This window comes from Molossus molossus, unplaced genomic scaffold, assembly GCF_014108415.1.
Source record: "Molossus molossus isolate mMolMol1 unplaced genomic scaffold, mMolMol1.p scaffold_m16_p_1, whole genome shotgun sequence".
Taxonomy (NCBI): Eukaryota; Metazoa; Chordata; class Mammalia; order Chiroptera; family Molossidae; genus Molossus; species Molossus molossus.
In genome coordinates, this window is record NW_023425344.1 from 240520816 (window position 1) to 240535062 (window position 14247).

The 14247-nt window shown below is 43.5% G+C and overlaps 2 pseudogenes; both read right to left on the reverse strand.

Annotated features, from left to right (window-relative positions):
• Positions 1-2137: 2137 nt before the first annotated feature.
• Positions 2138-2715, reverse strand: LOC118616316 (annotated as a pseudogene).
• Positions 2716-11779: 9064 nt separating this feature from the next.
• Positions 11780-12245, reverse strand: LOC118618255 (annotated as a pseudogene).
• Positions 12246-14247: the final 2002 nt, after the last annotated feature.

Here is a 14247-nt window from a genome sequence, read left to right on the forward strand (position 1 = left end):
GCAGTGAAGTGAGGCTGGGGGAGCCTGGGAAGAATGGCCGGGGTAGGACCTCCAGAACCCTGATGCCATGCGTGGTACAATAAAGAATTTGTCTGGTCCTTGTCCCTGGTTCTTCAGAGGCAAACACCAAATCCTGGGAATTTCCTGAGTGATTCCTTGTTATTCATGGCGGGTTCCTGACCACACCTGAGTTTACGCTAACACTGTGACTCAGGATGTGGACTGCCCACGGACCACATGATTAGAAGGTTGGGGCTTTGACCCAGCTGCCCTCTAGGTAGAGGAGGGGGGGCTGGAGATTGAGTTCAATCATGCCTACATAATGAAACTCCAGTAAAACTCGAGACACCAAGGCTCCAGTGAGCTTCCTGGTTGGCGAATACATCAATGTGCCGGCGGGTGGTGCATCCTGATTCCACAGGGAAAGTGCACAGAACTCTACATTCAGGATGCTCCTGGACCTCGCCCTGCGTGTCTCTTCATTTGGCTGGTCCCGATCTGTACCCTTTATAATTAAACTGTAATCATAAGTATACGTCTTTACTGAAAGTTCTAAATTGTTCTAGCAAATCATCTTACCTTAGGTGGTTAGGGAACCCCTGAATTTGTAGCCAGCTGGTCAGAAGTGTGGGTAGCCTGGGCATCCCTGAACTTGTGGCTGGCATCTCCAGTGAGAGCAGTCTTGTTAGGGACTGTGCCCTTCACGTATGAGTCTGTGCCAACGGCAGGCGATCTGCAGAGGAATCCCATGACAATCATCGCACCAATCAAAGGAGTTCAGATCTTATTTAGGAGGATTTTACCTATGAGAATATGTCTTAGAAAAATCACGCTGTGGAAGTATAAATAATGAATTGGACAGGAAAGAACATGAGGGTGTGTTTCAGATTGCTGGAAATCAGGCTGGGCCACTAAACTGGGCCAACGTACAGCACCAGGAGTGAGGAGGAATTGTCGACATCTCTGAAACAAGTGGGGGAAGTGGCATATCAGAGAGCAGCATCCCCAGGGGTTGGTTCTGCCAGGGTATGTCCAGCCCGTGGTGGGACGAAGACAGCAGTTTCAATGACCCGAAAGCTAAAAGATTTCAATCTTCTAATAAAAAGAACTAACAAGATACATTTTCCTTTTGAGTCTTTGGGAAGAGGTTGAAGATATAGAATCATACAACACATTGTCATGTGCTCACCCCTGTCCCCAATTTAGCACATATTAACATTTTTTTCCCTTAATTTATTCTATTTGTGCTTATTTGTTATTTATTATAAATCAATGGCTCTCATGGGGGATGGGTGGGAGGTTGGAGAGTGGCCATTTTCATCTCCAGGGGACATTTGGAAATGTGTGGAAATATTTTTAGTTGTCATAACTGAGGAGTGATACTGAATCTAGTGGACAGAGGCCAGGGATGCTGCTGAACATTCTGCAATGGACAGGACAGCCCAAACAAAGGTGCATCTGGCCCAAGATGTCAAGAGTGCCGAGGCTGAAAAACCCTGATTTAAGTAAAAGCAATAAAACATTATAGGTAAAATTTAAGTCCCTATGTACCCCTAGCCAAACCCAAACCCCCTTCCCATCCACCCTCTCCCTCAAAGCAATCATCATCAAAAATTAGGTATAAGAACATTTGGGGGCGGTGTTTTTTCTAATTTCTTTTTTCTTTTTTTGCTGTGGTCTTAGGGTTCAACCCTTTGAAATTTTTAGTTAATTTTACCCAAAATAGACACCATTATTGCCATGAAAAAAGTACCATTAAAAGGTACTGCCCTCCCCGCCAATTCATGACTTGTATTGCATCTTCAAAATATCACAAATAAATGTGACAAATCATTTGGCATCTTGCTTTTTCTATGGCTGGACAACTTAGACCTTTTTTTTTTATCCTTACCTGAGGACTTTTTTTTTTTTTTTTTTTTTGCATTTATCTTCAGATAGAGTGAGAGGAAGAGAGAGAGAGAGAAACATCAACATGAGAGAGACACATCGAGTGGCTGCCACCCACACTACTGCAACCAGGGCCAGGGACAAACTGCAATTGAAGTACGTGCCCTTAGCGGGAACCGAACCTGGGACTCACTGGTCCGCAGGCCAACACTCTAACTGCTGAGCCAAGCCGGCCAGGGCAACTTAGATCTTATTCATCAACCTGCGGAATGGTTCCTTTTTCAGAAACATAGATATCATCCAAAAAATGTCTGCCATCCTTGTCTTTAACTGCGGTGGCGTGCTCAATCAAAGCTGCTGAATTTGATACAAGTTTAATGTCGTTTCCTTCAAGAGTCAACTTGTCTTTTTGGGCTTGAGATACGGAACAAGCAATGCCTGACCTCATCCGAACCCTGCAGAAGTATTTTTCGCCCAAGAAATTTCTAATCTCAACAAGAGAACCATTCTCCTGGAGAACGACGTTGATGGGGAAGTGAGCATACGCAGATCGCGTCCTGTAACAGAAGCCCAGTGTAACACCCTTCGTCATGTTCTGCGCATGACTGCAGATGGTGTGAACTGTGGCCAATTCTCTTCTATTTTCCTGGCGTTTGTCAACCTGGAGCCTCTTTTTTTTCTTTCCAAGGAGACTGAGTTCTACATTAATGTGGTTGAAGTCCCTCCGCCGGGTGCCTCTGGGGGCCCTTCACAATAACTGTGTCCCTTCAGAGTGATGTCCACATTTTCTAGGATGTCAACAGTCTGACTGCTGAAAATGGTCTTCATCCTCACAGATGCAGCAAAGAGCTAAAGGTACTGCCTTTTAAGTCCTCTGCTCACACATGTGCGCACGGGTGCATGCACATGCACGCGCGCGCACACACACACACACACATCCATCCCTTTACTACTGTTTGTCTGTGCTGCTCCCTTTCTCAAGAGAGGCTGGGTTCCCACCTGAGAAAGGGAAAGGAGATTCAACTCTCCTCTATTTACTCTCTTTTATCTGCTGTGGTAGAAAATAAGACCATGAAAAACCATTTCCAGAAATAAGATTAGACACAGGGCTAGACGTGTTTCAGCCCTGACCAAAATATAAAGTAACCAACATCCCCTCCTTCATTCAGTCTCCTTAGGCACTGCCCCTGGGGGTCCATCCTGCAAGATGCTGTGGTTGAGCCTTCCACAGAATATATAGTATGAGTTTAATAAATCTATTGGAATAAGGTCACCAAGGGTAGGCTTGTTAAGCACAGATGATCTAGTTCAAATCATAGTTTTACAAACAGATGTTTGTGTTACAAACAATTAATACAAATTTTGGGTTGATTAACGCAAGAATTTGGGATACTAACATGATGCTTCAATGCAAAAAAAAAATGTTTTAATCAACTGAAATAAGTGAAAGTTACAAAAAAAAGAACAAAAAAATAGCTAATTTTTTTAAATTTAAAAAATAAAAAGCACAGATATCTTTCAATTGCATGCTAAGTACTATCCTCTACCCTGGTGTATAAAATATCATCTCAGGTGAGGGAAATATCATTTAAGATGCCTTTAAGGATCTCATAATCCAGAATGGGAAACACACACATTAGCAGATAATGTTCATAGATGACGTGGTGGGACCATGAAAGAGATATTTTTTCAGCGTAATTGCAGCAGCGATGAAATGAAAGACTTAATTGGTAATAGCAACACCCTTTTCATCACACCCGAACCACGGTTTCTAACTGTGCGATAAGAGTGGAGAATGCCATTTAAATGGTCAAGTAAACTTGCCCTATCAGATTTAAAATATATTGCTATCATAATCCATAGTAATTTGAATGGTATGGCATTGGTTTAAAACTAGGTAGACATGACACAGAATAGACAGTACAGAAACAGAATGTAGCCTGTGTAAGTATGGTATTTCAAATCAGTGAAGAGATAATAATGACCCTGAAATAAATTTTAATTCAGAGGACAAGTTTTATTATATCCCTAGTTCTTCTTAATACCAAATAAATTCTAGTGAATCCAAGATTAAATATTTTTAAAAACATGCAAAAACTAGAATATAGGTGTTTTTTAAATTTGGGGGCAAATAAGATCTTTCTAAACATGACACCAAAGTTAGAAATTCTAAAAAAAAAAATGTTGATCAATTTTACTAGATTAAAATGTAAAACTTCCATGCCAGGCCGGTGTGGCTCAGTGGACTGAGCGTCATCCCATCAACTGAGAGGTCCCGGTTCCATTCCTGGTCAGGGCACACGCCCGGATTGTGATCTCGATCCCCAGTAGGGGACATACAGGAGGCAGCCAATTGATGTTTCTCTCTCACATTGATGTTTCTATCTCTCTCTCTCTTTCTCTCTTTCTAAAAAAAAAATTAATAAAAACATATTTTAGCCCTGGTTGGTTTGGCTCAGTGGTTGGAGCACCCCCCCTGTAGACCAGAGAGTCCTGGATTCGGTTCCCGCTAGAGGCACATACCAAAAAAAAACAAAAAAATATTTTAAAAAATGTAAAACTTCCAAAATACAAAAAACTATCAAAAGTGAATAGAAAAAGTGAAGCAACAAAATTATTTTTAAAACTATATCATGTGGCCCTGGCCAGTTTGGCCCAGCGGTTAGAGCCTCGGCCTGCGGTCCTGAGAGACCCGGGTTCGGTTCCCGCTAGGGGCGCGTACCTCGGTTGCAGTTTGTCCCCGGCCCTGGTTGGTCGTGTGGGTGGCAGCCACTCGATGTGTCCCTTCGCGTCGATGTTTCTCTCTCTCTCTCCCTTCCTCTCTCTCCCTCCCACTCTACCTGAACAAAGAATGGAAAAATGTCCTCGGGTGAGGATAAAAAAAAAAAAAGAAAAAAAAACTATATCATGTGAACTAATATCCTTAGAACATGAAGAGCTCTTATAAATGAATAAGAAAGATAATGAGTCTCCCCCATAAAAATGGGAACTTAAAATGAAAATGTAATTCATGCCCTGGCGGAGTTGCTCAGTTGGTTGAGCATCATCCCATGCATAGAAAAGACACCTATTTGATTCCCAATCAGGTTGTGGGTTCAACCCCCAGTCAATGGTGTGTGCAGGAGGCAACTGATCAATATTTCTCTCTCACATCAGTGTTTCTCTCTCTCTCTCCCTCTTCCTCTCTCTCTAAAAGTAAATGAAAACATATCTTTAAAAAAAGAGAAAAATAAAAATGCAATTCACAAACCAATATATGTAAATAATAATGTGGAAAGATACTGTTCTTGTTAATAGTCAAAGAAATGCAAATTTCATCACAATAAATTATAGTGAAGATTTAAAAGACTGAAAATTCCAGTATGTGCAAAAAGTAGACATACACTTTTTTTATTTTATTTTTTTTTAGATAGAATGGGAGGGAGGGAGCCCTAGCCAGTTTGGCTCAGCGGTTAGAGCGTCGGCCTGTGGTCCAGAGAGAACCGGGTTCGGTTCCTGCTATGGGCGTGTACCTCAGTTGCAGTGTGTCCCTGGCCCTGGTTGGTCGTGCATCCTTTTCGATGTGTCCCTTTCACGTCGATGTTTCTCTCTCTTTCTCCCTCCCACTCTATCTGAGCAAAAAAATGGAAAAATGTCTTCGAGTGAGGATAAAAAAAAAAAAAAAAAGAATGCGGGGGAGGGAGAGAAAGAGAAACATCAATGGGAGCAACTGGTTGCTTCCTGTACAACCCCAATCAGGGCCAGGATCAAACTGTAACCGAGGTACATGCCCTTCACTGGAATCAAACCTGCAACTCACTGGTCTGCAGGCCAATGCTCTAACCACTGAGCAACCGGTTGGGGCCAGACATATACTTATGGTGAGAAGATACCTGGGTAGAAATCTTCTGGATGGGAATTTGGTAATATGTGTAAAAAAGTCAAAGGAGAGAAAAAAAAAGGCAGGTGGAGGGGAAGAGGAGAAGGTACAGGGAATACTTTTGAACTAATGAGTCCTTTCCTAGGAATTCACATTCAATATGCATCTATTGTGTTTATAATGGTGTGTTAGTCTGATAGGAATGCCATAACAAAAACCTATAGACTGTAACTTAAACAATAGACATTCATTTTGTCACAGATCTGGAGGCTGGAAATCCAAGATCAAGGTGTCGGCAGGGTTAGTTTCTGGTGAGACCTCTCTTCCTGGTTTGCAGACAGCCATCTGCTCCCCGTGTCCTCACATGGCCTTTGCTCTGGTGTCTCTTCCTCTTCATGTAAAGATACCAGTCATATTGGAGTAAGGCCTCACCCTTATGACGCCATTTAACCGTAATTACCTCTTTAAAGGCCATATCTCCAAATACAGTCACATTGAGGGCTTCAACATATGAATTTGGGGGGAACACAATTCAGTCCACAACAAACAATGAAAAATTAAAAACAACCTAGAGGTCCATATGGTAAATATTATGCAGCCTTAAAAGTAATGAAATCGGCCCAGCTGGTGTGGCTCAGTGGTTGAGCATTGACCCATGCACCAAAAGGTCGCCTGTTCGATTCCTGATCAGGGCACATGCCCAGGTTATGGGCAAAATCCCCAGTGGGGGGGGGGGACATGCAGGAGACAGCCAATTGATGTTCTCTCTCATCGATGTTTCTATCTCTCTCTCTCTCTCCCTCTCCCTTCATCTCTCTCTAAAAAATCAATAAAAGAAAATAAAGGAAAAAAAAAACAGTAATGAAATTGCCCTGGCCAGTGTGGCTCAGTTGGTTGGGCATTGTCCCATACACCAAAAGGTTGACAATTCCATTCCCAGGATCCCCAGTGCGGGACATGCAGGAGGCACCTGATCAATGTTTCTCTCTCTCCATAAAATTAACAAAAACATTTTTTTAAAAAGTGATGAAATCAATTTATACTTATTAATAGAAAGCGGCTATAATATATGACATGTTTCTCAAAGGCTTAGTATGACCATGCTTTTGGGGAAGATATGTACGTATATTTGAAAAATAAAGTTTATACATTCCAAAGCAAACAAGGTAACATCTTGGCTGTGGAGCTGTGGGAAATATACACTTTCAACTTTATATTATAATGCATAATATATAATGAATATTCTTACTTTTATAATAAAGGAGAAAGAAGTTATTTACAAAAGGACAGTTCAGTCCTAAATTTATTTCTTCCAGGATTATTTAAATAAAGTCCAATTTCTGATTACTAATTTTTTGCATAAATAATTGCAAACTATAAGCCAAAGTGGCTTTACAGGGTGCACCCCCAAAGTGGCAGCTGAGGTGAGGCGGATTACAACCTTGAGTGGACATGATTCATTGCGGGGAAAGTATGTACCTAAATAAATATTAATTAACCAATAGAATTTACGGGTGTGCTTAGTGGACACTTGGCAATCATTTTAATTTGATCATTGTAACCTGTCAAACTAGATAATTTAGGCCAAAAGGCCCTGTTACGGTAGACAAATACAAAAAATATACTGATGAAGTTCAGAAACAATAAATTATTTTTCAGCAGCTCGGGATCCCATGCTCAATTTTAACACCAACCAAATGGAATTCCGTGGAGAAATCCACTTTAGAACGAGAAAAAAACTAACGCAACAGTATATGTTTGTTTAGCCCCTGATTGGTTTACCAACTAATTCAGTCCCCAGAATGACATCTCTTTTCTTTTAGTGAAAAATCACCCCAATTTGCTACTAAAATAGAATTCATTTTTGCATTTAAAAAAAAAATCAAAATTCAAGTCAGATCCCTCAAATTTGAAGACCTCAGCAATGAAATGTCACAGAGTGGTGACAGTCATTCAGACTAAGCAACACTCACAGTGTAGTCCTCCATTCTGCATTAGTGATGCTTATGTCGTAGGCAGAAAGCTCCTTAATGCAGCTTGATTTGCCTAAACATGAGAAACACACCTCTCCCTGTCAGACAGAAAGGTGGCATCCAGGATAGAATTCATCTCCTGATTTGTCACTATCTTCCAATGTTTGGCTCACTGATTCTCCGGAACTAGTGAAGGCATAATGTCTTTCAGCCTCTCTTGAGATTATCAGGCAGCTGATGGCAACTTTGCATGATCCTCAGCATATGGGTTGCATATATGGGGGATTCTGCAGAATATGTTGATAACCGGCTTCTTCTGACATTCCAGTTCATTATCACCACTGACTCTTTAGTACTTAAAAAATCCGATGCTTAATTTGTTCATGAATCAGTGGTTTAATAAATGCCAGTGTATATATTAAATCATGTTCATGTTTAATATCTTTTATGAGCAGCCAAAAGTGCATTAAAAATTAAAATAAAATTAATTCCCACTTTCCCATTTTTACACCGTAGGTAATGTTATTTTAAACTGTGGTATAGTGTTCTACAAATTGACATTGGGGCCTTTGAATTAATGAACTTTGTGATTTGTTTACTGCCTGGGGTGTTATTTGTTACTTTTTCAATTACTGTAAAACTTGATACATCACAGCATGAGACCCTAAGCAATCAGATGAACGGTGCTAGAGAGTTTTTCTTTTAAATGGGACCACATAATAAAGACAGAAGACTAAATTAGCATCTCTAATATGCCAGCCAGAGACATTGGGCTCCATGTTGGTGGGCTTGTGAGGAACCTTCCAGAAGCGAAGCTTTCAGAACCAGAATGCTCAGGAAAACCTGGTCTCCTGCCCTTGAGAAACTGAAAGTCATGGCGAATCATCATCACCCACAGCACTCAAGAGCAAGACTCCCTAGGACTCCGTGGAACAGCAAGAGGCAGCTGAGATTTTGAAAGTCATATCCTACAAACTTTCAGAACTCCCAGGAGTGGTGGTTACATTTTGCAGCAAGTCCTAAATGTGCCCATGTGTTTGATTTCTTTTCATATTTCTTTTAGTTAACACTGACAAGATCCCCAGCACAGCCCTGGGCTCTAAAGGCTGAGGGAACAGAACGCGGAAATGACATTTCCCCCAGGGTTTGTTTGTTTGTTTTAAATACATTTTCTGATTTTTTTTTTTTTTTTTTTTTAGGGAAAGATAGAAATATATTTTTTTTTTTTTTTTTTTTTTTATCCTCACCCGAGGACATTTTTCCATTTTTTGTTCAGGTAGAGTGGGAGGGAGAGAGAGAAACAGAGAGAGAGAGAGAAACATCGATGTGAAAGGAACACATCGAGTGGCTGCCACCCGCACAACCAACCAGGGCCGGGGACAAACTGCAGCCGAGGTACGTGCCCTTAGCGGGAACCGAACCCGGGTCTCTCCGGACCGCAGGCCGACGCTCTAACCGCTGAGCCAAACCGGCCAGGGCGAAAGATAGAAATATTGATGTGAGAGAGAAATATCAATCGGCTGCCTCCTGCACACCCCCTAATGGGGACTGAGCCTGCAACCTGGGCATGTGCCCTAACCGGGAATTGAACTAGGACCTCTCAGTCCATGGGCTGATGCTCAATCCACTGAATCACACCAGCTGGGCATCCCCCAGGAGTTTTTTAATCTCCTAGAAATCCTGTGTCATTTCCAGGAGGGGCACCCCATGTAGAACATCATCCCTGCTGGAAAACTCACAGGGAGGGGAGGCCGAGGCATGGAAAGGTTAGAGGGGGCCTCACGGAACTGCTCCCACAACCACACAGTGGGGCATAAGTACCAAGGTGACAGAAGCAGCAAATGGGCTCAGCGGGGGTCCAGAATCCGCACCAGTGAGCCAGCTGGAGGAGGTGCACACAACCACGCAGGGCCCAGGCTTCCTCCAGCCAGCATAACCCTCTGTGCCCGGTGACCCTCAATCTACAGGTACTCAGATGTGCCAACTGAAAGAGAAGCTTTTCATTTGGCACAAGGGATTTACTACTCGATGGTCAGGATGAAGGCAGGAAGGAAAGACCTCTTACCTCCACAAAAATTAGACCTTCAGACAAGATGCTGCATTACTAATTCCCCAGAGGCTGGGGCACTGGTTAGCTGCTCAGTCTGGGACCAAACCACACAAAACACCAGAAGGAAGCTGTGCTTGACATGAGGGGGTAGCTGTGTAATAACCATGTATTAGTCCTTTGTGAAGTTTACAAAATACCCATTGCACGAGGAAACTTCAAACTCTAATTTTAGGCATTTTATTTCTGTATCAAAAATATAATAGAACCTCCGTTTTCTAGAATCTTCCTAACTAGTCTGTTCTGGCATTTCTTAGTTGGTCAATCTGGTCAGCCTCGATCAGAACAGGTCCCCCCAACACCATGGCCTCCTCGGTCACAGGAACAGTCCCAATTCCCTCATCTGTCACACAAGCTGGCCTGACCTCTCACTTCTTGCCCCACAACCTGTTTCTTGTATATATCCTTTCCGAGACCCTGGGACCTGATGCTCAGATGGCCTCTCTGGGTCATCACCCTGTCTTTCTGCTGCCTCCTAGATTTAAACCCATTCCTTTGTGAGGCCTGTCCGAGCCCCTCCAGGTGCCCCTTGCCCAGGACGGGTCCCCACAAGCCAGCTCCAGTTTCTCCAGCTGAGCAGACTAAGGTGGTTCTAGATAATTTGCTTTTTTGGAGCCAAGGGTTAAATCTTTTGTCTGGTCCCGCCTCAATGAGGGAAGGTGTGGACCTAGGGATCCTCACTCCGAACGTCAGTGAAGGCGACAGTTGTGTCACCCCACAGTGTGGTTCATCCGCTAACAGACCAAGCACTGTTATCCTCAGCCTGGGTCATCTCTCTCGGCACTTGATCTGTTCTGATAAGGGACTAGTGCTATGAAATTAAATAAGCAGCACTGTTCCAGCAGCTGCAAGTTCCAGGGAGCGGAGGCCTTGGAGGCCTGTTACGCTGTAACTATCTGAATGGGTCGTGAAAGCTACATAGTCCCTGGGAAGTAAAGAGTACTTAGAGCCTCTGAAACTGCCACAATTATTTTGTTACGTAAATCATGCTGCCCAGACATACCCCGATAATTCAGGGATATTCTCTGTGTTCAGGTGGTCTTTAGAACCTGGCTATAGAGACTTGATTATAGTGAACAGGATGCAGGTTCTGAGAAAGTCAGGACTAGGACTCAGTTCTGGGTGGTTCGTGGCTATAGTGTCTTCAGTCCCAGCCTGGACCCATGCAGGGCCCTTCCTGGCCTGTCCAGTGACACCAGACCCTTTTGGAAGATGGCAACAGCCTGGGAGGGTGACCGAGGAAGGGTTCAGGGATATGTCCCGCCTCATTCTCTGGAATAGGTATCACTTTGGCCCCAGTCGGAAGAACCAGTGAATTCCCAAAGCCAAACATCCAAGTGGTGATTTCTTGAATATAGAGGGCAGCAGCCTGGATATTCTGGGAAGCAACCATATTATTTCCCTCCCTTCTGGGAGAACAGTCTACTTCTACGCTTTGGCACTCGGGAGATCGATCTCCAAAAAGCCCCCAGTAAGTGCAGTTTACAGGGTCAAGATGCTGCTGCTCCAGCTGCCGGCTCAGGGCGATGCAGGCAGAGAACCTGGGCTTCCCCCGCAACATGCAGACACCACGAAACAGTTTGGAAAGGTTGGGCCACTTCATGTATTTGTTCATCTTAAGCTTCTTTCAACAAGTATTACTTGAAAAAACTTTTTTTTCGTCTGTATTGATTTTAGAGAGAGGAGAAAAAAGAGGGAGAGAGAGACAAACATCGATGAGAGAGAACATGGACTGGCTGCCTCCTGCATGCTCCTCACTGGGGATCGGGCCCACAACCTGGGCATGTGCCCTGACCGGGAATCCAACTGGCGACCTCTTGGTGCATGGGTCAACACTCAACCATTGAGCCACACTGGCCGGGCTCAACAAGTATCACTTTATTTATTTATTTATTTCACATGTGTCAGTACTTTTAATGTTGTAAACATAAAATGATAGTAAAAAGATGACTATAAACAAGATGTTGCCCCTCCATTTCCGTGGTCAGCACACTGCATTACAGTAAACCAAGTTTATGTTCCACCATCAAGTGTGGTTCTCCCATTAGTTCACTTTGTGATGGGTCATTAAGAATATCTTCAAATCCAATAGTCTCATCACTACCCCTCAAAATATCCAGCAAAAGGTTTGAGTTTGGAAGAAATGAAGACGCTGAACCTGTTGCACTGCCTTGAATTCCACTTGCAATTTTAGTGGAGCAAACAGACCCTGGATGTTTCTCAGTGTAGAAAAATTCATTTCATCTTGGTTGAGCTGGAAATTTTTTTCTGATAATTCAAGAGGATGACTGGGCAAAAGTTCATTTTTCACACAAGAAAAACCTTTTCGAAGATCATGATTTTCAAAAGGTCCACTTGCGGATAGCTCGGTAACTGGAATACTGTCCTTTAGCTGAGATCCAAGCCCTCTGGTATTCATCTTCAGGTCGCTCGGCGGAGAGCTTCTCCAACTATCACTTTAAATGGTCACTTCTATCCTGATCTTGAGTCTTACAACTTGCGTTTAATTTTGAAGCTTTATAATAAATATTTAAAAAAAATTTTTTTTTTCTTTATTGATTTTAGAGAGAAAGAAAGGGAGAGGGAGAGAGATAGAAACATCCATGAGAGAGAACATCTAGTGGCCGCTTCCTGCATGCCTCCTGCTGGGGATCAGGCTCACAACCTGGGCATGTACCCTGACCAGGAATCAAACCGGAGACCTCTTGGTACATGGGTCAAAGCTCAACCACTGAGCCACACTGGCCAGGCTATAATAAATATTAATGACATTATTCACTTAGGAATTCACCTAGTGTCTATTTTTTTTATGTATGGTTTTTGCAACAGCAATCTCAAACTCTTATAGGGCTATTACCCATATATTTATGCCTCCATTATTTATATTAAGAAATACTTTATTGCTTTCTGCTTTTTTTGTTAACCCAGGGAGCTCATTCATTCTCAGGATGCAAACTCCTGTAATCGAATTGAATGATTCAGATCTCCCCCTTCAGCCATGAGGCCAGGTCTCTCCTCGCGCTCCAGACACCTGTCCAGCTGCAAAAAGCACATCTCCATGTGTCCACATGTCCTGTTGCATGAAAGTAAATCTGCTCCCCTCTTTCCCAAAGGACTTCCTTTTCCAAGTCTCCTATTAACTTCTATCAGTTACACTGTGCAAATATTCCTATTTCCTTTGGGGATCCCAAATCCATTTATTTCATCACCCACTGGGACCCATGACCCTTTCTCCCTCAATTATACATAAAGCTGGGTACATATGTGCATATTTTTCTGAGCAGGACCCCCCAAGCTTTCATTCTATTCTCAAAGGGTCCATGACCCCCTCCCTCCTCCAAAATGATTAAAATGGTTTGCCATTTTAATCAATACTATCATTATGCTATACTTGCAAAATTAAAACAGCCCTTTGGCTGATCCCCTTGCCTCCAGTCTCCTTTCAATCCACTCTGAACACTGACACCGCCACTGTGTCTGTAGTCCAGCACAAGTTCTCACAGCTTCGGTTCTCTCAGGCCTCTAGCTGAAGTGTCCGCAGGAGCCTCATAGTGGCCCCCACATCACTTTCATTCCTAATTCTGCTGGCTGCCCTCCGACCTAGAACACCTCTCCCGCCCCTCTCCCCACACCCACCCACCCACCACATTTCAAGGCCCAGCAAAAGAAGCCTTCCCGACTAGGGCCCCCCAGAGAAAGAGCTTGGTTTCAGATGACAGGATACCTACCTGAATGGGGATGTGGGCCTGGCAGGCCACGGGGCTGAAAATGTTGACTTGAGAGTTGTGTGCATGGAATCTAAAATCTTGGGGGAAAAAACAAGCTCTCCAGAGTTTCAACCTTGAACATGAAAAGAGCTCGGCAAGGGATTAAAAGCAGGAAGCAGGTCAGTGCTTCTGGCTCTACAGCACTTCAGCGCCCGCCAGAGCTCGGCAAAGAGCGCGCTCCGCCGCCCACGGAGGGAATGTGGATGTTACCTGCACACCAAACATGTCTGATGGGCGGGGCAGGGGGCTTCATAGGGTCAAATTTGCCTGCAAGATATTGTTAGGGACAGGGCACCTGGCCCTGAATGGGTCTGCCCAGGGCCCACCAGTAGTTGTGTGGGTTCTTGACTTCATGCAGGAAAGATTTCACAGCACAAGTCTAGGTGATTTTGAGGGTACATTTATTTATTTATTCGTTTATATATTTTTATAATCTTCACTCAAGGATATTTTTCCATTTATCTTCAGATAGAGTGGGAGGGGTGGGGGCAGAGAGAAAGAGAGAAACACTGACGTGAGAGAGACACATCGACTGGTTGCCTCCCACACAACTGCAACCAGGGCCAGGCACCTAACTGCAACCGAGGTACGTGCCCTTGACTGGAATTGAACCCATGACTCTTTGGTCTGCAGGCCGATGCTCTAACCACTGAG